General features: G+C 36.6%; 1 pseudogene; it reads left to right on the top strand.

The window, feature by feature from the left end:
• The first annotated feature begins 1,262 nt into the window (after positions 1–1,262).
• LOC145113973 (uncharacterized) lies at positions 1,263–4,910 on the top strand (annotated as a pseudogene).
• The last annotated feature ends 21,792 nt before the right edge of the window (positions 4,911–26,702 follow it).

Raw genomic sequence — 26,702 nt, forward strand, 5'->3', positions numbered from 1 at the left:
CAGAGCTTTCAGCTCCACCTCCCCTCATTAAATTTTTCTGTGTATTGACCATGTTAGCCTGGCATAATTCAACTAGTTCTGAGAGAACTTTCTGATGAGATTCTTTAAGTTTGTTTTCATGTGCTATGGCTGAAAGCTTCTGTTAATGAAAATCTCAAAATCCTACCTGAGAAAGAATATCAATATCAATAACTTCATGAATCTCTTGTTTTTGGCTTTGAGGTGACATCTCACAAAGCTCATCTCTCACTTCCTTCATTAACATAACAACATGAACTTGATATGAATCACATACAACAGAAACCAAAAGTGAACAACTCACATTCCTGTAAAGAGGCAATATAAATCTTTATTACTAACTAGAACTATAGCGAAAAATAAAAAATAAAGCTATTTAGCAAATTATGAACATAAAAAATATCACCAATAAATGTAGTTCTAAATAGACTATATGTATACATTACCCAACAATCAAAACATCTTGGTGGGTCATGGTTGAAAATCATTGCATCACATAGCTGCTCAAGTCAATACAGAAAAAGATAAGAAGACAACTTTAATTACATAACTGATGACATAAAAAAATATATAAATAAATAAATAAAAGTTAAATATTAACTGGAAAATAAAGAAATAAAGTGTACTTTTCCTGTTTTATAGAATCTGAGATTCCATCCCAGAAAGCTTTTTCCATTGCTCATGGTAGCAATTCTCTTCACAAAATTAGTTCTTTTTTTCTTTCTTTTAAGTATAGTCTCGAGAAATTTAAAAAATAATGCACCTCCCCTCACCAGAATGTTATATTTTTAAGTATTGACCCTCTGTATTTGACATCTGATTGGAAAATATTAACTGGAAAATAAAGAAATAAAATGTACTTTTCCTGTTTTATAGAATCTGAGATTCCATCCCATAAAGCTTTTTCCATTGCTCATGGTAGCAATTCTCTTCACAAAATTAGTTCTTTTTTTCTTTCTTTTAAGTATAGTCTCGAGAAATTTAAAAAATAATGCACCTCCCCTCACCAGAATGTTATATTTCTAAGTATTGACCCTCTGTATTTGACATCTGATTGGCCCCTGAACAGTATTTTTGTCAAGATTGGCCCCTGTACAGTATTTTTGTCCCTGTACAATTTTTTTGTCCCTGTACAGTTTTGGCCCCTGTACAGTTTTGTTTTTGCACAGTTTTTGTCCATATACATGCATAATCATTGTTGCTTTAAATGGTATATAATTATGTAGGTTGGAAACAAATGTTTAATGGATAAATTATGGATGTCCTCTAGTAGATTATCAACTGCATATGATGAAGGCGTGAATGCTTTTCTAGAGTTTGCACAAAGAAATAATCCAAAGTTAGATGTTATTCCATGTCCTTGTGTAAATTGCATCAATTTGTGTCACCACTCAATTGACAATGTCCGCTATCATTTGTTTGCCCACGGCTTCGATGAACATTATAAGATTTGGTCTTTCCATGGAGAAAAACAACCCAAGAGTGATTCTAGATGCCCTAACAATTCCATTCCTCCTGATGCTATTTATACAAAGGATATGCTACATGATGCCTTCAAATATATAGACGAAGAACCTGATTCATTGAAATCACTTCTTGAAGAATGTGATTAGCCACTTTATGTAGGGTCAAAGTATAATGCACTTAGTGGATTATTGAAATTCCAACATTTGAAGGGTCGGTTTGGATGGTCTGATGCTAGTTTGATGCTTTGTTATCTGTCCTAAAAGATACTTACCATCAAAAAATACCATCCCTAGCTCGATATATGAGTCCAAGAAGTTGCTAAAAGGAGTAGGTCTACAATATGAGAAGATTCATGCATGTGAAAATGATTGTGTTCTATTCTGGAAAGAACATAAAGATGCTTCTCAATGTCCAACTTGTGGCACTTCTCGTTGGAAGAAGAATACCAAAAACGTACCTTCAAAAGTTTTGTGGTATTTTCCTATCATCCCTAGATTTAGAAGAATGTTTTCAATACCACAAATTGCACATGACTTAACTTGGCATGCACAAGGTCGGGTCAATAATGGGAAGCTTACTCATCCTCGCGATACTCCTTCCTGGAAGCTTGTTGATAACACGTGGAAAGAATTCGGACAAGAAAAACGAAATCTTAGATTAGCCTTGTCTGCTGATGGTATCAATCCTCACAAGTCATTAAGTTCCAAGCATAGTTGTTGGCCGGTTATCCTAATAACATATAATCTACCCCCTTATTTGTGTATGTCAAGAAAATTCATGATGTTGACTCTGTTGATATCCGGCCCAAACCAACCTGGTAACAATATTGATGTATACTTGGCACCACTGATAGAAGATCTAAAACTCTTGTGGGAAACTGGCGTTGAGACTTTTGATTCTTATAAGAAAGAATACTTCAATCTAAGAGCAATATTACTTTGGACTATAAGTGACTTTCCTGTATATGGTAATCTTTCGGGGTGTGTTACCAAAGGTTATTATGCTTGTCCAATATGTTCAAAGAATACTTGTTCACAATGGTTGCCAAAGTCCAAAAAAGTATGCTTCCTTGGGCATAGAAGATTCCTACCACTTGAACATCCTTTTCGTAAAAGAAAAAAACATTTCAACAATCAACATGAGCACGATTTTATGCCACAACCATCATCAGGTGAAGATATTTATGACTATCTGGCACGATTTGAGACTACATGGGGTAAGAAGATAAAGTCAAAAAAGGTAGGATCAAAGAAGATAAAGTTAAAGAGGATAAAGTCAAAGAAGGGAGCGTCAAAGAAGGAAATGCCAAAGAAGGAAAATTCAAAGAAGAAAAAAGAAAGTATCGACGAGAGATCTAAATTTTGGCATAAAAAGCAATTTTTTTTGAACTTGAATATTGGAAGAAGTTGCCTGTTCGCCATCAGTTAGATCTCATGCACATAGAAAAAAATGTGACCGAGTGTGTTTATGGGACAACGTTGAATTTGCCTCACAAGACGAAGGATGGATTAAAAGCACGACAAGATCTTGAAGCGTTGGGCATTAAGACTGAATTACGACCTCAACCAAAAGGGGATCAACATTGGCTTCCACCTGCCAAGTACACATTGAATTCCGCAGAGAAACATCTATTTTATGATACCCTGTCTAACGTAAAAGTTTTGCATCGGTATTGCTCTAATTTCAAGAATCTCGTGTCGGATGATGTTTTAAAGATGAATGGTTTGAAGTCTAATGATTGTCATGTACTAATGCAACAAATTTTCCCTTTTGCAATCAAAGGGGTGTTAGATGTGAAGGTGCGGAGAACAATCCTAAGCCTGTGTCATTTTTTCAATGAGTTGTGTAGTAAAGTTGTTGATGTTAGTAAGCTAGGCAAGTTGCAAAGTGACATCGTATTAACATTATGTTTGTTAGAGAAGTACTTTCCTCCTTCATTTTTTGATATCATGACTCACTTGATGGTGCATTTTGTTAGAGAGGTGAGGTTGTGTGGCCCGGTTCATTTTAGGTGGATGTATCCATTTGAGAGATACATGAAAACACTTAAAGGGTATGTAAGAAATCATCATCGACCCGAGGGTTGCATTGCAGAGTGTTACGTGGCGGAGGAGGCCTTAGAATTTTGTTCAGACTACTTAAAAAACACGAAATCAATTGGCAATCCTCATGAACGTGTTGATGAAAGAATCCGCAGTGGCAAGCTTTTATCAAAGGCTACAATCGATGTTGTAGATGCTCAGTTACTTGATCAAGCTCATCTTTATGTATTACGAAACACTGCTGTTGTGGAGCTGTATATAGAGTAAGAATTACATGAAACTGTATACTCTTATACCATTATCTATCATATAAAACATTCTTCTAACTTGTAATACACTTCATGCAACATATGTTGTAATTGAAGGATCTGAACCCCCGTCACGCTCGCAAAAGTACATTGTTGCAGAGCCAACATAGTCTAACATTTATTAGTTGGTTTAAGAAAGAGGTTTATTTTTAAAATAAGATTGTTAGAATTACAATATTTTTAATTATTTTGTTTGAATTACATTAAGTAGATATTTTTCTAATAGGTTGAAAAACGTTTGGCTAACGGGGAAGATATTTGTGATGATGTTCGTTGGTTGGCCAAAGGGCCTAATTTTGCTGTTAGTAAATATAGCGGTTTTGCCATAAATGAGTATCATTTTCATACAACATCTCGAGATGAGTCTAGAACAACTCAATGTAGTGGAGTATCTTTAGTTGCACATACTATGCAGATTTCTAGCGCAAAAGACTCCAATCCTGTGTATGGTGTTGTTACTTACTTCGGTCGTATAAAGGAGATATGGGATCTTGATTATCACATGTTTACTATTCCTGTATTCATGTGTGATTGGGTTGATAGTCGTGGAGTAAAAAAGGATGATTTAGGATTCACGGTAGTTAACTTTGATAGACTTGGTCAGAAGTCTGAACCCTTCGTATTAGCTAGTCAAGCCAAACAGGTTTTTTATGTTCAAGATCAAGAAGATGAGAATTTGCATGTTGTTGGATTCACACCACATAGGATGTACAAGTATGGCTCAAATGGTGAAACTGATGATATGTTGGAATTTGATGCTACTTTTGATTTAACACAAGACTCCGCTTTATTAGACCTTGATGATGATTTTTTGTGTACGCGCCTGGATGGCGAGGGCATATTAGTTTAAATATTTTTTTTTGCAGAATAATAAAGTTTTTGGTATGTTTATATTTCAGATTTTGAATGTGATTAATTTTTTTCCAACTAGAACAAATAACAATGTACTTAATTTTATTTGAATCTTGTTGAAACAGGTTGTGTTTTTGTGACATGGAATAAGATTCAGCTTCTGATCACGATGAGGACTCCAAACAAAGAGGTCCGACAACAAAGGCAAAAGCTAATAAAGTGAAACTTGTAGTAACTTACAATAAAAAGGTGTCCCGGTTGGAAAGGAAGCCACAAAGCTGTCTACTTTTGAGGGTTTGGTTGCAAGAACAATGGTTCCCATAACCTATGAGTCTTGGCTGGAAGTTAGTGAAGAAGTAAGGGAAGGGTTATGGCAATATGTTTTGGTAAGTATCTGTTTCTTCCTGTTATTACCTGTTTTTGTCCCTGTTTTTTAACCAAGTTATATTATCCACTGTTTCTGTTTTTGTCCCTGTTCAGATCTGTTTTTTAAGCAACCCTTTTTTTATGTTTCAGGAAAAGTTTGTAGTTGACCCAAAGAGCCGGAAGCAAACTCTCCAATCGATCGGGAAGAAGTGGAGAAACTTCAAGCATTATCTATATGCCAAGTTCATTAAGAACCGAAGTAAAGATCCCAAGGCAAATCTATTCAAACATCCGAAAGATTATCCGTTTATAAAGAAAGAAGACTGGAAAGTTTTTGTATCCCATAGAGTTACAAAAAAGTGGGAGGTTGGTTAAACTTTTCTTATATGCATTTATATCCCATAGAATTACAAAAAAGTGGAAAGTTAAAAGTTTGTAGTTACAATTTTAATGTTTCTAATGTAGGAGAAAAGTACAAAAGCTAAAAATACCCGTGCACATCATAAATACAATCATCGTTTAAGTTGAAAAGGATATGCCGGACTCATTAATGACATTGTATGATTCCCACTGAGTATTGATTATTTTATTTGTATATATTTATGTTAATTGACTTTGTTATTATTGATAATTTAGATGCAAGAAACCGGCAAGATGGAATAGGAGGTTGATAGGACACTGTTGTTGGAAAAAGCAAGAGAGTTGAAGACAAGAGGATACAAATCAAATGTCAAGATGATTGTTGATAAAATTGTAAGTTTCATTGAATGCCAAATATATATAAAAAAATAACATTTGTCCCATTTTTTTTCTAACATTTGTCCCAATTTTTTTACAGGATGAGCTGCAGAAATCTGGAAGCTTTGGAGAGGTTACATGTGGAACACATGATGTGCTTACAGAGGCCTTGGGTACTCAGGAACAACGTGGGTGTGTACGAGGGATGGGTAAATTTATAACGCCACAACAATACTTTTATTTACCCAAGAATGTTAAGTATTACTTGGAGATTGAGAACGAGAGGGTGGATAAACGAATCAACAAACTTGAAGATGACTTGGAGAAACTAAAAAGAGGTGTACTTAATGTTTCTGAAGCTGCAAGTTGCCAAGTAAGGGGCGTCATTGAAGATGTTGAAAAAGAACCACGGGATGAATCACTTGTAAGTCCTTGAAGACAATTATGAAAAATATATTTAAAGAATTTTCTTTTTCTACAAACTAACATACTATATTTTGGTAGGATAATTCATGTCTTCTTGCGGTTGAATTTGCTGCAAATGTAGTCGCTAAAGGAACCATAATGAAGTATAGTGCATCGGGTATTTTGAAAAATATTTGCATTATTACTATTTATATATTTTCATTTTTTAGAAGATTGGATCTTAATTATTTTTTACGTTTATGTAACAGATGAAAACATTGAAGTTATGATGGAAACAATTTTACAAGGAGAAGCTTTAATACCCATTCCACTTGAAGAGGAGTTCATTGTGAAGGTCAAAGATGCACTGGGACACATACTAAGTTGGCCAAGACACTTAGTTATTCGATGCTCTGACCTTGTAATACTATTTGCACACAAAGTTTTCACAGATTTGTCCTTGGTTTTCTTAATTTTTCTGATATTTGACTGAGTTCTTTTTCAGCTTCAGTAAATGATTCCTGTTTCATTATGTATTTTTGATAATTTTTGTAGGGAAAATTGGTGGCGAAACCTGTGAAAAAACATGCAACACCACTGAAGAAAGATGCAACACCAGTGAAGGAAGATGCAACACCTTTAAAAGAAGAAATAGGAAGTAATAAGAAAGAAAAGGGGACATGAAAAATGAGTGATGAAAAAAAAGAACCATGTGATGTGGAAGAAGGGAATGATATGGAAGAAGGGAATGGAATAGAAAAAAAGATTAAAAAGAAGGAGAAACAAAATGTGACCTTGCAAAGAAGGTGGACCAGAGCACAGATGAAGACAAGGATAAGGATCGAGAAGAGTAGCATTTTGAAAATGACTGCAATGATGGCTGATGGACAAGTTACAAAGGTTGATTCTATAAAAGTGCAGAGTGAGAACGATCTTTTTGAGTACGATAGTTACACGTACTTAAATTGGGATGATTTTGAAGCAGTTCTTACAATGGATGAGCTGACTGGTGCTGTCATTATGTCTTATATGATGTAAGTGCAAGAAATTTAATTTAAATAACATTGTGTCTTAAAACAAAATTTGTTTAATGAATTTAGTGTTTGTATGATAACAGGGTGTTGTTTAACAAAATGAAGTATGCCCCCCAGAAAGAGATCATGAAATTTGCTTTGTGAACCCGACATTAATCTCGCCAAGTATGCGTAAAGGGAAATCTAAGAATATTGACGATGCAAGCAGAGGTTTAGCAAATCGGTTGTCTAATAGAAAGGGCAAAGACATCATCTTTATGCCCTACAATCCCGAGTTTGATTTTGACATTTTATTTTGAAAATGACTGCAATTATCTTATTTGACTTAATTTTGTTTGTGGTTTTTGTAGAAGACATTGGGTATTGGGTGTACTAGACATGAAATCAGATACTTGCTATTATCTTGATTCCTTGAGTTATGGCAATTTCAATATGCAGTTGAAGCAAATTGTTGATTCGTAAGTAATATAAATTATCAAAACATTTGATGTGAATACAATAAACACCTATTTGTTAATGTTTTTTATAGGGCAATGGTTCTGTACGCTACACAAAGTGGATCCAACAAAAGGGTTAAACTAAATTGGGTTAATGTTACGGTCAGCACTTAATTCCTTATTGAAATTGCAGTTTTAACTTTATTTTTTGGATCAATTGCAATGATCATTTTATATGTAATTGTGTAGTGTCCAGTTCAGCCCGGATCTACCGAATGTGGCTACTACATGCTAAGGTTCATGAAGGAGATAGTGGAAGAAGGAATTGAAGTGTTGGTCAAAGACAATGTAAGGATATAGCATTCTACTTTCATTACTATAATTTAATAGGAAAGGAATTGAAAAAGGATCATTTTATGGCATCCTACTCTCACAATTATAATTGAAATATTAGGTTACATGCAAAAATAACAATGTGCTTTCATTTATTTGAAAGTACAATGCTCTATTAAGAAAGAATAATTTGATTTTATGCTTATTTGTTAAATATAGCAACTTACTGTTATAGAATATGTTAATATGCTATTTTTTATTAATAAAAACAATTTGCAAATTTTTTCACAGATCGGGGATGGCAAAGTTGAGTACACAACTGATGATATCGATGAGATACGTGAAGAATGGTCAGAGTTTGTTACGGGCTTCATTTATCGATGATATGTATGGTCTTTTGACAATGTATCCGCAAAACAATGTTATGGTTAACAGTGAAATGCTAGGTATGGTCTTTTGACATGTGGTGTAATGCTAGGTAGTCTTTTGACACCCATATGTACATGTTTTTGTTAACTTTTAGTAATGTTACTTAGGTAACTTGACATGTAGTGTAACTTAGGTAATTCGACATATATGTAATGTTGTTATGTAACTTGTTTGACGTTTAGATGAAAATGAATGTTTTCGTATATATATTTGTTTTTTTATTATGTGTATTCATGTTGTAAATGTGTGTCGTAAATGCACTTCGTAAAGGTGCACAGTCAGTGCAGCTGGAATTTATGACACAGATATGCGTGTCATCTTCGTTTATGACAGTAGATTTAATGATACGTATTGCGCGTCGTAAGGTTACGACATGCAAATGCGTGTCGTCTTCATTTATGACAGGGCTTTCCTTGATACGCATTGCGTGTCGTAAATGCGCGTCGTAAATACGCATCGTAAATGCGCGTCGTCTGTAGACAACGCGCAAAAGCGTGTCGTCTCTCGTTATGACAGGGCCTTCCTTGACGCGCATTTGCACGTCATCTGAGCCTTTTACGACACGCATTGCGCGTCGTAAAAGACTATTTTTCTAGTAGTGCTAATGTACACATATCCTACTGTACAAAGTAGATACCTGAATGAATGAAAGAAACCAGGAGTATCAAAAACTGATAACCATAACATATAATCAAATCACATCTCTTTTCCTTAGCAGATTTATTCCAACATCTCATAAGCAATGGCCTTCATAGAAATGATTACTGATTCTATCATAGAACTTTTGTAAACAAAGAATAGTAGCAGGTTATCTTTGCATTACTAGGAAATATTACTACCTAACTACCTAACATAGTACTAACAAGAGGTAAATGGGTAAGGTTTTCTAGTTTCCCACTTACAGTCTCGGCAATATGTTGCTTGCATGCTGCACAAGTTCATACAGCTCAATAAAATCGTATTAGAATCTTTCCTGTTTCAGGGTCCAATCTTCTACCAACACATCTATCAATTAGAATTTCATCAGTGACCTGCATTTAAGGGATTAAATTATAACATATAAAGAATTAATAACAAGATATGTGTTAATCTTATTATAACTTACATCTAGAACAATGAACACATCTGGTCTGATCTTCATCTTCTCAAGTGATTTTGCTTGGGGAAAACTGCATGGAAAACCATGTAAAAGCCATTTGTGACAAGTTCATCTGGAACAAGGCGTCCTGAATTCATGTACTCTTTTGCTTGATTTCCAATCTCAGAACCTGTTTCTACTTCACTTCTAAGTAGATCTCCAGTTGATATGTGAATCATATAATGTTTAAAACCCTAACTCATCTGCATATTTCCTGTTAACAACACGAAAATCACCAAACCCATAGCCGCTATCACAATCGCAAACATTAAGCGTAGGATAGCAAAAACATGGGTTCTTTTCCCCTACCCTTCCTCCTTTTCCCTTTTGTCAATGAACCACTGAATCTCATCTGTGGTATTTTTTTAACTCGTATTAGCCATTTAGGGGTAAGTGTGCATCCCTTGTTGTAGACCGATAACGATGGGAGATGGATGAATAAACCGATGTAGAAGGAGCCTTTGTGTGTCGATCTCTTTCAGAGGAAGGTCTAGAGAAGAGTATGGATGGCGGTGGAAGAGAGAAGCAACGTCGGTTAAGAACGACGATTGAAGCGGCGGGGGTGAGCGTCAGCAGAGACGGTGGAGGAAGTAGATCGATGGAGTTAGGGTATACCGGAGGTGGACCGGGACTGAGAACACTCAATCGTAGGCGAGATCAACAATTTGACAAAGATCGCTTGAACATGGACATACATCGTCGATTATGTGTGTGGGGAGAAAGAAAGACGCATCAAAAAAAGATTAGGGCGAAGAGGGAAGTGAAAAAAGCGGGCTTTTCTAATTTTTGGGCTTTTCTTTTCCCGCTTGTTACTAAAGAGCACGTTTCATTAAAAATTATGGAACGACATTTTTAGATGACACACATTTTATAAAAAGCGCCCTCCGTGTTTTTTTTGACACTAATTTTAGGGCACGCAAAACTGCGCGTCCTAAATCCTTCAAATTTATAGAGAGATGCCATTATTTTAGGTCACACACTTTTGCGTATCGTAAATCAATGTGTATCATAAATTGTGCGTCGTAAAAGGATGTTTTTCTAGTAGTGAATTTGATGACAAAGCTTGTTTTTGACTTTTTGAAAACTCTTTTTATGATTGACTTTTTAACAAATCTTTTTGAGATTGAGAGGGTGTTTTCTTAATAAAAGACTTGTTTTGAGAATTTGTCTTAACTGGTTTAGACTCAATTGTTTCAGACGATTTATTGGACGTTTTGTTTCTTTCGAGACTCAATAATTTGCCAATAAACCTTCTTTCTTGCTTTAGTCATCGAAATCCCTTGTTTTTTTGAAATCTTTTCAATTTGTTCTTTGAAATTTTGAACATTTTGTTTTGACTTTTTAGAAACTTTTTCTTTTGATTGTTTTTCATCTTTTGGTTTGTCAGTTTTAAGAACCCATTTTCTTTGTGATTTTTGTCTTTGAAAAGTGGAAGAGTTCTTGTTGAGATTATTTTCGACAGTGCTTTGGTTGGAGAAAAATCTTTCTATCGAAGCTTTCTTGTTATCTTCTTCAACAATTTTGTTGATTTCAGGTTTAACTTTATCACCATTCCCAGTGGTAACAAACACCTGATTTGGAAAGATAACTTCATCTGTGCATATGAAGTTTGGATACACAACCGAATTTGATTCAAGATAATGAGAGCCTTTTTCCTTCATTATTGTGTCGAACTTCCCAGTTTCCTCATAGACCTAATCAACTACAACCCGGGGTATGGTTGTTTCTTTCGAAGCATCATCATTATCATTATCACTGTCTGTTTGACAATCTTCGATAGTCACATGGTCAGGGTCAAGAACGTTCGAAGTCAAGGGTTGGTCAATGTCAACTTTCACCAAAGAATCATAATAGATTTCTTTACCCTTACCATTGAAGTGACATTAATGAGAAATAACTGAGAATAATCAACAACTTCCTCCTCCTCAATTTCACTAATATCATCAGAGTCTTCTTCGATATCAGCAAAATTGTTTTGAGAGTTAGATGTTGAATTCTCAGTTCTTTTCAAAATTTTGATTTGTTCATTTTGGTCAAGGTCTTATTCACAATATCAACAAGATCATTTGCATCTAAACATTCAACAATGTTAACAACACCATATGCATATCTATCATCTGGAACCTTATCAAACTCAGAAATTTTCTTTTCACATTCATAGGAAGTCGAATCAATTTTCTCCCTTTCGAAAGCTAAAAAGGGCAAAAGCTTCCTATGCTGTTCTTTGCTAATGTCTGATGAATCATGCAATGCAGTTAATTTTCCATACAAGCGTTTAGCTGAATTACAATATATATTTCGTTGTTTCAGCAAAATCTTAACATCAGAACTCATACTGTCTCTATCACACATAATATTCGTTATTTGTAAATCTAAGTGTTCTATTCTAGCCTTCTTGGATTCCAAACATCTCTGAGTTTCTAGCAGTAAAGTCTTAGACTTTTCAACATCACTACTAGCAGAAATTAGCAAATTATTAACGTAAGGAATTGCTTCATCAAACTCAAATAACATCGAATTATATGCATTAGAAGGAATATTAAAGGACTAAAGAAGAGAAAGTACCTGCGAAGTCATAGGAGACTTGTGAGCAGTGGTCGAAACAAAGCATGTTCCTGTGACATTCTCCTCATCCTCTTCCTCGAAACGTGCGAACATGGCTCCGTGAGTTGGGTTTCACATCTCCTCATCATCTGATCCTAATGATCAGATTTGATAAGTCCCCTCCTTATCATATAACCCCTTCGCAACCAGAGACATCCCGTTAGTCTTCGCTTTCACTTCTTTAAGCCTCTCCATGTAGTAAGCTTCGTCCTTGACTCTACTCTTCTTCTCATCTCGCTTCCTCAGCATGCAATCACTTGCCATATGATTCACTCCATTGCAATAATGGCAGTCGAATCCAGAATCTCCCTTGATCTTCTTCTCTATCTTTGCTTCCTCAGACTTCACCTCCTTCTTCTCTACTCTATTCTCATCATTTACATTTTTCCCAGAAAAACTTCCCTTCATTTAACTTGTTTTTGACTTCGGATTAAATGGGGTTTTGAAGAATTTCTTCACACGATTGTTCGAATAGAAAGCCACAGCTTCGTCTTCAGAAGTGACGATTAAACCTTCATCATCCGAACTCTCTTTTTCAGCAGCTTCTTTCTTAACATCCTTACCAGCAAATTTCGACATCAGTGCCAAAGGACCACCCAAACCACTTCTTGTTTCTTCAGATATCTCATTCACTTCGCTTTCACGTGCCTTCAACACATTATAGAGATCATTGAGAGAAAACTAGTCAAAGCTTTGTTGAGTTTTTATCATTAGACTGAGATTACGCCATTCTTTGCAAAGTCCCATGATGAAAGTCAAGTTGAACTCCATTGTTGACCATATAACTCCATATCTGTTGCACTTGTAAATCAGTTCATTCAGAAGATCATAATAGAGCTCAATAGATTCTCCTGCTTTTTGTTTGAATTCTCTTAACTCCAACAGACACTGCTTAACAGAGCTTATCATCGTCTTCTCACTACCTTGCTAGTTATCCTTCAAAGTTTCCCAAATTTCCTTTGATGTCTTGCAACCACGTACATATTTGTACACAACAGGTGGAAGAGCACCACGTAATTCACGCAAGCATCATTTCTCATTTTTTAGCAGTTTCTCAGCTTGTTGAGCAACATCTGGATTGTTAGCAGCAGTTCCAACATTTTGCATCGCAGTAGGAGCACGAATATCTTCAGTGATACATTTCCAAAGATCCTCATCTATTCCATTAAGATAGTCCTCCATTCGATCAGCCCATTGATCGTAAAATTCCGGAATCAACAAAGGAATTGTACGGACGAAATTTGTAAAAAGCTTCAGAATTTGAGATTTGATTGGCAAAACTTCTAGAAAACTGACACAAAGTACTCGATCTAACAAACCGTAAGCAGAATTGATTCAAAATAGATGATTTGTGACGATTTCCAGAATCAAAAGAGCGAAATATTTTGAATTTGGAACGGTACTCAAAACCTTTTGAAAACTTAAGAAAATCAGATCAAAACTGAATGAATCCTCCTCTGATACTAAATGTAGTTGTAATTAATTGAGTATATGAAACGAGATCAGAGTATAAGATGAACACACGATGTAAATATGATTTGTATGGATTGATTACGCTTTAACAGGATACAGAGAGAATGTAGAGATTACAAGTCGAAGACTCCAAAAACTATCTCTAACTCTAGTACCCATCCCATATTTATAGGGTTAACAAAAGCGTACAAAAAATATAAGGGACTAAGACATTACAGTTTCGAAACATACTATACCCTTACACAAGACATACAAACAAACTTTCGATACAAAGAATGACCTAGACAGACTTCGACACCTCACAACTACTTTCGACCTCAACATACTTAGGTGTATGTATGAACATCAAGTGACATTATGAAAACTATTCATGAACATGTACAAGAAAATTTTACAAAACATTCAAGTTCAATAGAAAGACTCATGTCATACGTCAATTCAAACAAATAGCAAATACTAGACATATGTCACTTTTCAAAGCATTTTCATACCAAAAAACCTGTGCATAAAACATTTATTCCTTTCAAAATATTTTCATAACATAAAATTTGCACATCAAACACTTTCATAAAGTTTTTCCATGTTCCCCATAGTAGGAAAAGCCATATGTACTCACCTTTGTAGCTAGTTTTTCTAACTACACAATTCCACTAGTCCTTTACTCTTGATCTTTTCTTTGTTCTTTATCTCTTTCACCCTTAATTATTATAGAATTATTCATTATAGTATTCAATTTCATGTTCAGGATGTGTCTAAGTAATTACTATGTACCAAATACACAATTTGACAACTAGTTCAACACTTTTATTGTGTTTCTTACTATTTGTGTGGGCCATAACTTTTTTTTTATAATCATAAACCTCTCCAAAATTACCAATTATGCTTGTCATGGATCATAAAACATTTATGTTATGAACTATCACTAATACGAACTTCAAACTCATGCTAATTCATCATTGCCTTACTAATTTCAACTAATAACATGCTTATTAATACATAAGTATACTTCAAGATTCCGTAATAAAAGAATAAGCAATTTGTAATTTTCATGTCATGCGTTGAATACTTGTAACTTTTCCCACAATAATAATTCTCCAAAAATTACATGGTAATCTTGACTAATTATTTACTAATCTTAGTAAATAACTCCTTCATATTTCTCATAGAGAGATTATTCGCCCTCAATTGCTTCACGTAAAGTGTTTCAGAAAACTAGGGTTTTCTTCCCCTAAATTTTCCTAAACATTATAAATTTGTGTTTTGATTTTGAAATCCCAACTTGTTTCATGGTTAAAAAATACCCATACTAGCATTATTAGACTTTAATTTATACATGCAAAATCATTACTAAAATTAGGGCTCATGAATCATGACTAAACTTGTAAGTTTTTACTATAAAAAAGAAAATAATAAGCTAATACCTTCAAATCTCAAGCTTGGTAGTGAAAACCATATGATTCCTCATTTGATTGTGTTTTCACACACTAATATCACCTTGATTCACCCACACTTGATTCTGTTGAAGTTTTTATAATACAATGACATCCAAAACTGGAAACTACTATATGAACTTGTTGGTCAATGAAAGTCAAAACTAGTAAACTTTTGATAACACTAAAAATGGTTATGCAACCAAATTTAAACATTCAGAGCCGTTTCATACGAACTCAGTTTGGTGTAATTTTAATTTCATTGTTTAGTAATTTTCAATATATTTCCAACAATATATCATATACATAATTTGGACACCAGGAAGCCTTATATATTTGTTCTCAAGGTAGCTTCTCGATCTATTTTAAACATTTCCCAAAAATCACAATAATTTTTTATTTTGCTTTATGGACTCTTCATATTCACCCTAAATAATTTATTAATCATTAAAAACTATTTTGAAGTCTTAATAACTTCATAAATCATCCTATAATGGTACATATACTTGTTTTTTTCTTCCATTTGGTTTGTATTGAATGAGTTTATAACCAACTTTCAACCTTCATAACTTTCTCATATATAATTTATTTGGGTTGATTCTTGTCACTAACTGTTTTACTATATATTGAATATACATTATACTGTATAACTCACTTAATGTTTAAGATCTTACCACTTTTTTCATGGCATCAAACATAGGCTCCTAAGCATACACATTCCATCACTTTGTAACATTTTACAAGTGTTATGCTAAATTTTTTCCTTATCTTTAATTAATCATAACTTCGTTATCCGAAGTCTGATTTTCATGATCTTTGTACACACACACACACACACACATATATATATATATATATATATATATATATATATATATATATATATATATATATATATATATGGAAAGCTAATCATGAGCTCTACAAATTCTTCTTACATCCTTTTTGCTGAATATTTCCCGATTTGAGTTATTAACCCATGGACATGGGAGTTCACTCATTTTCTTTATTTTTGAAGTTTTATTTATTACAATAACAACCTACTTAGCCCTTTCTTCTCAACTATAACGTCATACTTTGCTATTTCTTTGATTTTGAGTATAAATATCAAAATTTTCACATCATTTTACTTCTAATAACCGAAGTAACTTCTCCTAATATAGTTTTAACCTTGGTATAACAAGTACTATATGTTTACCACCCTTTAATATACTTTATCCCAGTTTAATCTATTATTAAAACATGTTTTTTCAAAGTCACAATTATTTACTTAAACATAGTTATAACATGTAAATTTCATAGTATTCCATATAATAGAGGAGTTTATCAGTGTTTCCCATGTTGGCAATGAAAAATGACTATTTTACCCCTTTTACGCTTTTACCCTTTGACGTTGTTATTTAGTTTACAAGGAAACTACCTCTGAAGATTATAAGAAAGCCTTAAAAGATTATACATACAATATATTTTTTAGGACCAAATATATTGTTCCAATATATATCACTGATCCACCCAAACGTTTGCCTCACAATTAAACACATGACTTTCCTGTTGGATAAGGTGTCTAAGTCCATAACTATATTTGATATGTACTTGACCCGACCCGGCATGGTCCATTTGGGTTGCATTTCACCGGAACAATTTGTATGGATAGTCTTTTGAGAATAGTATATATTTATGATTTATTAAGATATTATAAGTTATAATATATTAATATGAAATCAAATTATTTAATTAGTATTGATCAAGAATTAATTTGGAATTAATTTAGTGATAAAAAAGAAACTAATTAAATATGGACTCTTATATATAGAATTGGCCAATGTTCATTTAGGATGGGCTAAGCTTGCATTGAAGTCCATGGATAGTCCATAGAGCTTTTAACCCATGGATCCTATGGGAATGAAAGGACATGAGTATTAGGGTTTACATGGATGTAACACTAGTCCACCATACTATATAAAGAGGTCTTTGGCACTTGAAATTGGCACTAGTGTGTGAGATAACAAGGGTGGGCCGATTTCAAAAGTGCATCATGTCAGACCCCTAAACCGGAACGGCGGAAACGTTCGGGGGTGGATGACGTCATATGTAGTATCACAACAATTGCATCATAGTAATCAAAGTAAATACAACCATTACATTGATTAAGTAAAATATTTACATCGGTTTGATTCGTGTTTATATATACATCAAAAGTATAACAGAAGTAAAAGACGTGACTCTATACGCGTCGTCTTCTCAAAATCTGTGTGAGGTGCCTGTCTACTGATTTCCTGAGAATACAAACAGTTTTGAAAGAGTATCAGCATAAAGCTGGTGAGTTCATAAGCATGTTTTTGTAAGGAAAATCGGTTAATGAATCAATGAAATTATTTGTATATTTCCAAGAAAATCCATTATTTTCTAACATGTGTATTTTGTTACTGAATCTCATAATGTATTAGTTCATATGTCTAGTTACCATTGAATGTGTTGTGCATTGTTTGTTTGAATGAGAAACCCCTTTTTACATGAAAAACCCTGGCTATCACCAGTATGTATAGTAAGTTCGGAAAGCTCTGAAAACTTTAATGTGAATAGTATTTCTATTACTTTATAATAAAACTAATTAAAGTTATTACCATTCATACATTAATCGTATATTCTTAGTACCAAATTTATGAGTTGTTATAACCATAATTGACCATTGGATTGACTGAAAGACGTTCCTCAGCTGTCAGAATTGAAATGACTTTGTCACCCAGGCCTCCGGCCTAACTGTAGCTAACAGTTATGGTGCGGGATTGTCAATCCCGTATAGATCTATACACAAACTCACGTTCTCCCGCAAGGAGAATCTGGTTATAATCTCAGGACTTTTGTTAGTACTTAAGATTACATGTAGAATAAAATGAATTCTTGAATTTAACTAGTTGAATATATGTCTCATAAACTATACTCTATATAGCTTATATGTTTGATCACATTGAATCTTATGTTTGTACATTGATAAGATAGTTATCCCGTAGACTATACCTATTATAGTCTATATGTTCATTAATGTATTCATGTTAAACACTGAAAAACTCTATGATTTGTGTTGAAAACCTCCCTTATGCTCAACAATATACAAAAGGGATGAAATATTTGAATATTTGATAAAAGTACGAAAACTGTGTGGTTGTGTCAATTGTATCAGTTCTAAGGGTATTGAAATCCTTTTTGTATAATTTCAAAAGATCAATGATGTTTGGGTTGTATCCCCCCTGAAAACGTTAAAACTGTAAAGAAATAGGGGTATGAACTCACTTGATTAGGAGTGACTTGGATGAATAACAAGAACAAGATGCTTGGTATGCTAAGTGAAGTCCCGAGCATAGTACGGTCCTATTAAGCACATATTAACATGTATAGGCCTACAATTAGTGTCTAAAACCACTAACAATCATAGGAAACACCCTTAGGATGTAGGAAACACTCACAATGAAGTGTTAGAATCAAGAATGAGGGACACTAAGGAGTTCACGGCCAAACCACCATGGGTTCACGACCCAAGTTGTGTTCACAGCCCATGAACACATGAAGGGTTTACGGCCCAAGATGTGTTCACGGCCCAAGAACACATGAACACATATGGGGTTTTTGGCCCATTATGAAGGGTTCACGGCCGTGAACAATTGAATGTCATGAATATAGTGATGAAAAAGTGATGAATTATGGCTAGAATCAAGGGGATTCTAAGCATGAACAAGAAAGGGATGGAATACTTACGTTTTGAGGCCTTTAAGAGTGATCACGGTTGAAGATAGTTGAGAGAGAATGGGGATGTTCACGGCTGGAGCTTGAAGAAACGAGGAGAAAAATGTGTGAATCACATATATATGGAGGGTGGTTCACGGCCCAAGCATGGGTTCACAGCCATGAACCTAGTTTGCGGTCGTGAACTCCCTTTGAAGGTGTTCCAGGCTCGATTACAAATTACAGATTCCAAGATAACGCTTCCCAAGATTCAACCCTTGAGTGTATTAGCCTTAAAGACTCTCAAACTGACTCTGAATGCAATAAAGCGATAACAGAAACAAGTCTGACTTTTATTGGATGAATTTGATTTACAGATAAAGATTTTGGGTTGTCACATCATCCCCTCGATAGAGGGAATTTCGTCTTGAAATTCGAACGTAGAAAACAATTATGGACTCAGAAAAAGATGTAGGTACTTCTGTTTCATCTGATCTTCGTGCTCCCAAGTGAATTCAGGTCCCCGCTTGGCATTCTAGCGGACCTTCACTATCGGTATGCGACTTTGTTTCATCCGTTTGACTTCCCGATCCATGATTTCTACGGGTTCCTCCACGAAGTGTAAGCTCTCGTCTAGTTCGATCTCATTGAGGGGTATCACAAGTGTCTCATCGGACAGACACTTCCTTAGGTTCGAAACGTGGAAGACGGGATGTACGTTGCTAAGTTCTCGTGGTAGACGAAGTTTGTATGCTACGGGACCGATCCTAGCGAGGATCTGAAATGGTCCAATGTATCTCAGTTTCAGCTTTCCACGCTTCCCAAAGCGTATCATGCCCTTTCCAGGGTGAGACCTTCAATAAAACATGGTTACCAACCTGGAACTCCAAGGGTTTTCGTCTCTTATCCGCGTAGCTCTTTTGTCTATCTCTTGAAGCTTTTAGTCGTTCCCGGACTTTGTACGATCTTTTCTGTAGTTTCTCGGATGATTTCTGGGCCTGTAAGAGTGCTATCAGGGACTTGACTTTTGGCCAACTGCGTGTCGCCCACCTCAGCCCAGCACAGAGGGGATCTGCACTTACGGCCATAGAGGGCTTCAAACGGAGCTGCCTTGATGCTGGTATGGTAGCTGTTGTTGTAGGAAAATTCGACCAAAGGCAAATGTGTGTCGCACGACGTGCCAAAGTCAATGACGCATGCTCTCAACATGTCTTCCAATGTTTGAATGGTTCTCTCACTCTGCCCATTTGTCTGTGGATGGTAAGCCGTGCTCATATCCAACTTAGTTCCAAGAGCCTTCTGTAGTGACTGCCAAAATCTCGAGGTAAGCCTGCTATCCAGATCAGAGATAACGGATACAGGTACACCATGCAGGCGGACTACATCTCGAAGGTAGATTCGTGTCAGTCTCTCCATTTTAAAGTTTTCTTTGATTGGGAGAAAGTGGGCGGATTTAGTTAGTCGATCGAAAATTACCCAGATGGCGTCGTGCCCACTCGGAGACTTGGGCAACTTAGTGATGAAATCCATCGTAATCCTTTCCCACTTCCACTCAGGTATTTCTGGTTGCTGGAGTAGACCTGAGGGCTTTTGATATTCCACCTTCACGTTGGCGCAAGTCAGGCACTTGCCCACGAAGGTAGCGATCTCTGCTTTCATGTTCGGCCACGAATAGAGTTGTTTGAGATCCAGATACATCTTATCTGAACCTGGGTGAACGGAGTATCTAGTATTGTGAGCTTCGTTCATGACAACCCCCCTGTAACCGCCGTACTTCGGGGTCCAGATCCGGTCCAGGAAATAGTAGACTCCATCACCTTTCACCTCCAGGTTCTTTTCCATTCCCCTCAAAGCTTCATCCGACATGTTTTCTGGTTTTAAGGCTTCCAACTGAGCCTCTCTGATTTGAGCGGATAGATGGGAACAGATGGTCATTGTCAGTGCCTTCACTCTACGACCTGAATACTCTTTCCGGCTGAGGGCATCAGCTACCACATTGGCCTTGCCGGGATGATAGCGTATTTCGCACTCATAATCACTGAGTAGCTCTACCCATCGTCGTTGCCTCATGTTCAACTCCTTCTGATCGAAGATATGTTGTAGGCTCTTGTGGTCGGTGAAGACGGTACATTTGGTTCCGTATAGATAATGTCTGCAAATCTTCAACGCAAAGACCACTACTCCTAACTCCAAATCTTGAGTTGTATAATTAACTTCATGTGCTTTCAGCTGTCTCGAGGCATAGGCAATAACCTTTCCTCGTTGCATGAGCACACAGCCTAGGCCCTGATTAGATGCATCACAGTAGACAACGAAGTCCTCTGTCCCTTCTGGCAGGGATAAGATAGGTGTGCTGCATAAGGCCTTCTTAAATGTTTGGAACCCAGTGTCTTGCTTTTCTCCCCAACTAAAGGTTACACCTTCCTGAGTCAGGGTGGTTAAGGGCTTAGCAATCTTGGAGAAGTTCTGGATAAATCTGCGATAATAGCCAGCAAGACCCAAGAATTGACGAATTTCCATGGGTGTCTTCGGTGCTGACCAATTCTCAACCGCCTTGATTTTGGAAGGGTCCACGTGTATGCCTTCTTCGCTAACCACGTGACCGAGGAACGTTACTTTTCTGATCCAGAATTCACACTTTGAGAATTTTTCATATAGCTTCTCCGCCCTTAGGATTTCTAGCACTAGTCTCAAGTGCTGTATATGATCTTCCTCACTCCGAGAGTAGACAAGTATATCATCAATGAATACTATTACAAACTTTTCTAGGAAAGGGCGGCACACCCGATTCATCAGATCCATGAATACAGCGGGTGCGTTGGTTAAACCAAAGGGCATCACTACAAACTCATAGTGACCATACCGAGTCCGAAAAGCTGTCTTGGGAAAATCATTCTCATGGACTCGCAACTGGTGGTACCCTGATCTCCGGTCTATCTTTGAGAAATAGCTGGCTCCTTGGAGTTGATCGAAGAAGTCGTCGATTCTGGGTAGGGGATAACGGTATTTGATGGTAAGCTTTTTCAGTTCACGATAGTCTATGCACATCCGTAAGGATCCATCCTTCTTTTTCACGAATAGAATAAGGGCTCCCCAGGATGAGGAACTTGGTCTGATGAATCCCTTATTGAGTAGCTCATTGAGCTGGCTGGATAACTCTTGCATTTATGCCGGCGCTAGACGGTATGGGGATTTAGCTACAGGAGTAGCTCCGGGAATTAAGTCGATATGGAACTCGACTTGGCGCTCGGGAGGGATTCCGGGGAGATCTTTGGGGAAAACATCAGGAAAGTTGCAGACTTCGGGGATGCTCTCGAGGTCTTTAACTTCGTGTTTGTCATTAACAACATGGGTTAGGAATGCATGACACTCCTTTCACAGATATTTCTGAGCCTTGATGCATGAAATGATACGGAGGTTCGAGTTGAGTTTATCGCCATATATAATAAGGGCTTCGCCGGATGGCAGATTGAGTCGTATGGCTTTTTCGTAACAAGAATATCCGCACGATTGGGGCTCAACCAATCCATGTCAATGATAACGTCGAATCTTTTTATGGATACTGGCATAAGGTCAATTGGAAAAGAATGATCGTTTAAGGTAAGGGTATAGCCTATGAATACGTTGTTAGTACTCTCTTTCTTTCTGTTAGCTATCTCGATGGTGAATGTTTCGGTTAAAGGTTGGGATTTACACTTAAGTAGATGTTTAAATGCATGACTGAAAAAACTTCTCTCCGCACCAGAATCGAAAAGAATGCATGCATAAGAGTTGTCGAGGAGGAACGTACCCGTAACAACAGTGGGATCAGCAACTGCCTCCTCCTGGCCCATCGCTAGCACCTTATCTGTGTTACCACCTATTGTTGCCTTGGGGCAATTTCTCTTGAAGTGCCCAACCTCCCCACAGCCATAACAGGCTTGACCCACACCCGCTCCAGAAGCTTGATTGGTCAGTTGAGCCGGTGTCTTGCAAAATCGAGCCGTGTGCCCCTTCCGACCACATTTGTCGCATTGTATCTCTCTACAAACTCCCAAATGATGGAAGTTGCATTTGTTACACAAGGGCAAATTCCCAGCATAACGACTGGGAGTTGTTGGAGTAGTGGGGAAAACAGCAGGGGTGGTAGCGGCATGAACTGCCTCTACCTGTTGTTTCTTGGAGGGCTCCTGCGAAGATTGGCCCTTACGCTTGTTCCAAAATTTCTTCTTCCCACCACTCTCCTTTGATGGTTCGTGAACGGTTGTTACTGCATCGAGATCAACCCTGTGATCTATAAGAGTTTGTGCTAAACACTTGGCGCTGTCGAAAGTGGAAGGTTTAGCAGCCAAGACATTTCCGTGAGTTGGGGGCGTCAATCCCCAAATGTATCTCTCTATTTTCTTGCTTTCCGGGGTGACCATTCCCGGATAGAGAAGAGCCAGATCACAGAATCTAGCTGTATAGGAGGCAATGTCGGAACCCTTCATCTTCAGGTTCCAAAGATCGTATTCCAATTTCTGCATCTCGCCCCTTGGGCAGTACTCAGCAAGCATGAGTTCCTTTAAACTCTCCCAACCCATTGCATTTGCAACTGGCAGAGTTAGGGATTTGACCCGGTTATTCCACCAAGTCAATGCTCTATCAGTGAAGGTGCAGGCAGCAAACATCACCTTACTAGCCTCCGAACAAGCACAAATTTCGAAAATCGATTCGATCTTCTCGAACCTTCGGGTTAGGGCAATGACTCCTCCGTAGTCGTCGAAAGATTTGGGTTTTGCATTCATGAAATCCTTATAGGAACACTCCTTCGGGTGTCCCTGACTGCCGTCAAGATTTTGAGGATGGGTACCGCTTCCTGATCTGCTAGCACCACCGGGGTTTATTTGCGCCATCGCGGCAGCCACAACGGCTGTAACTGCTGCCTGGAACATGGCAGGATCGAATTGAGGAGGTGGTGGCGGTTGAGGGTCGTTGTTCTTCCTGTTGGGTCTCTTTTTGGGAGGCATCTTTTCTCTAGAAAGATACAAGAGGAAAATGACGATAAGCCTCCTATATGATCATGGATCGAAAATTTTCGAGTAAGATACATTTTAATCCTATAACGATAAAAAGACCTATAATGATAGCTACTAACATTATTAGGTCTTTCTATTATAAGGATTTGTACTAGAAGCGATGACTCTGTGCAGTGTTATAGTACCATAAAATACTCCTATAGTATTTTAACTATGTGCTTTCATTAGTATAGGATTTGGTGAGTTTTAAACTTGTCACGACACCACAATCACTCCCAAACACATGTTGGTCATAACTCGAACAAATATAGTTGATCAGGTTATATTGGTCCCACATATGACTACATAACTGCTCAGGTTTAACCGTAGTGTCCAACTCGCCCTAAATACTTTTATGTAATTCTTACTATGTTATGGCTTCTTGTACGTAGGTATGCTTGTATACTTTTTGTAAAAAATACTTGTATTTTTAAAGTATACTTTTAGTTACAGAGCACTTCGGCCCCTTTAGTGTTTATAGTTGTATACCATGTAAGGTTCGGTATACTTAGTTCACTATAAACAAGAGCTCTGATACCAATCTGTCACACCCCCAAAACGAAACGGTAGAAACGTTCGGGGGTGGATGACGTCATATGTAGTATCACAACAATTGCATCATAGTAATCAAAGTAAACACAACCATTACACTGATTAAGTAAAATATTTACATTGGTTTGATTCGTGTTTATATATACATCAAAAGTATAACATAAGTAAAAGATGTGACTCTATACGCGCCGTCTTCTCAAAATCTATGTGAGGTACCTGTCTACTGATTTCCTGAGAATACAAACAGTTTTGAAAGAGTATCAGCATAAAGCTGGTGAGTTCATAAGCATGTTTTTGTAAGGAAAATCGGTTAATGAATCAATGAAAGTATTTGTATATTTCCAAGAAAATCCATTATTTTCTAACATGTGTATTTTGTTACTGAATCTCATAATGTATTAGTTCATATGTCTAGTTACCATTGAATGTGTTGTGCATTGTTTGTTTGAATGAGAAACCTCTTTTTACATGAAAAACCTGGCTATCACCAGTATGTATAGTAAGTTCGGAAAGCTCTGAAAACTTTAATGTGAATAGTAGGTCTATTACTTTATAATAAAACTAATTAAAGTTATTACCATTCATACATTAATCGTATCTTCTTAGTACCAAATTTATGAGTTGTTATAACCATAATTGACCATTGGATTGCCTGAACGACGTTCTTCAGGTGTCGGAATCGAAATGACTTTGTCACCCAGGCCTCCGGCCTAATTGTAGCTAACAGTTATGGTGCGGGATTTTCAACCCCGTATAGATCTATACACAAACTCACGTTCTCCCGCAAGGAGACTCTGGTTATAATCTCAGGACTTTTGTTAGTACTTAAGTAAGTACGTGAAGAATGCTCACTCATAAAATGCTATACTAACGATTACATGTAGAATAAAATGAATTCTTGAATTTAACTAGCTGAATATATATCTCATAAACTATACTCTATATAGCTTATATGTTTGATCACATTGAATCTTATGTTTTTACATTGATAAGATAGTTATCCCGTAGACTATACCTATTATAGTCTATATGTTCATTAATGTATTCATGTTAAACACTGAAAAACTCTATGATTTGTGTTGAAAACCTCCCTTATGCTCAACAATATACAAAAGGGATGAAATATCTGAATATTTGATAAAAGTACAAAAACTGTGTGGTTGTGTCAATTGTATCAGTTCTAAGTGTATTGAAATCCTTTTTGTATAATTTCATAAGATCAATGATGTTTGGCTTGTATCCCCCCTGAAAACGTTAAAATTGTAAAGAAATAGGGGTATGCACTCACTTGATTAGGAGTGACTTGGATGAATAACAAGAACAAGATGCTTGGTATGCTAAGTGAAGTCCCGAGCACAGTACGGTCCTATTAAGAACATATTAACATGTATAGGCCTACAATTAGTGTCTAAAACCACTAACAATCATAGGAAAAACCCTTAGGATGTAGGAAATACTCACAATGAAGTGTTAGAATCAAGAATGAGGGACAAGAAGGAGTTCACGGCCAACCCACCATGGGTTCACGACCCAAGTTGTGTTCACGGCCCATGAATACATGAAGGGTTTACGGCCCAAGATGTGTTCACGGCCCAAGAACACATGAACACTTGAGGGGTTTTCGGCCCATTATGAAGGGTTCACGGCCCTATGAAGGGTTCACGGCCGTGAACACTTGAAGGTCATGAAGATGGTGATGAAAAATTGATGAATCAAGGCTAGAATCAAGTGGTTTCTAAGCATGAACAAGAAAGGGATGGAATACTTACGTTTTGAGGCCTTTAAGAGTGTTCACGGTTGAAGATAGTTGAGAGAGAATGGGGATGTTCACGGATGGAGCTTGAAGAAATGAGGAGAAAAATGTGTGAATCACATATTTATATATATATATATATATATATATATATATATATATATATATATATATATATATGGAGGATGGTTCACGGCCCAAGCATGGGTTCACGGCCGTGAACCTTGTTTGCCGTCGTGAACTCCCTTTGAAGGTGTTTCAGGCTCGATTGCAAACTACAGATTCCAAGATAACGCTTCCCAACATTCAACCCTTGAGTGTATTAGGCTTAAAGACTGTCAAACTGACTCTGAATGCAATAAACCGATAACAGAAACAAGTCTGACATTTATTGGTTTAATTTGATTTACAGATAAAGATTTCAGGTTGTCACATCATCCCCCCGATAGAGGGAATTTCGTCCCGAAATTCGAACGTAGAAAACAATTATGGACTCGGAAAAAGATGCAGGTACTTCTGTTTCATCTGATCTTCGCGCTCCCAAGTGAATTCAGGTCCCCGCTTGGC

This window comes from Lactuca virosa, chromosome 5, assembly GCF_052849685.1.
Source record: "Lactuca virosa cultivar CGN04683 chromosome 5, Lactuca_virosa_CGN04683_v6, whole genome shotgun sequence".
Taxonomy (NCBI): Eukaryota; Viridiplantae; Streptophyta; class Magnoliopsida; order Asterales; family Asteraceae; genus Lactuca; species Lactuca virosa.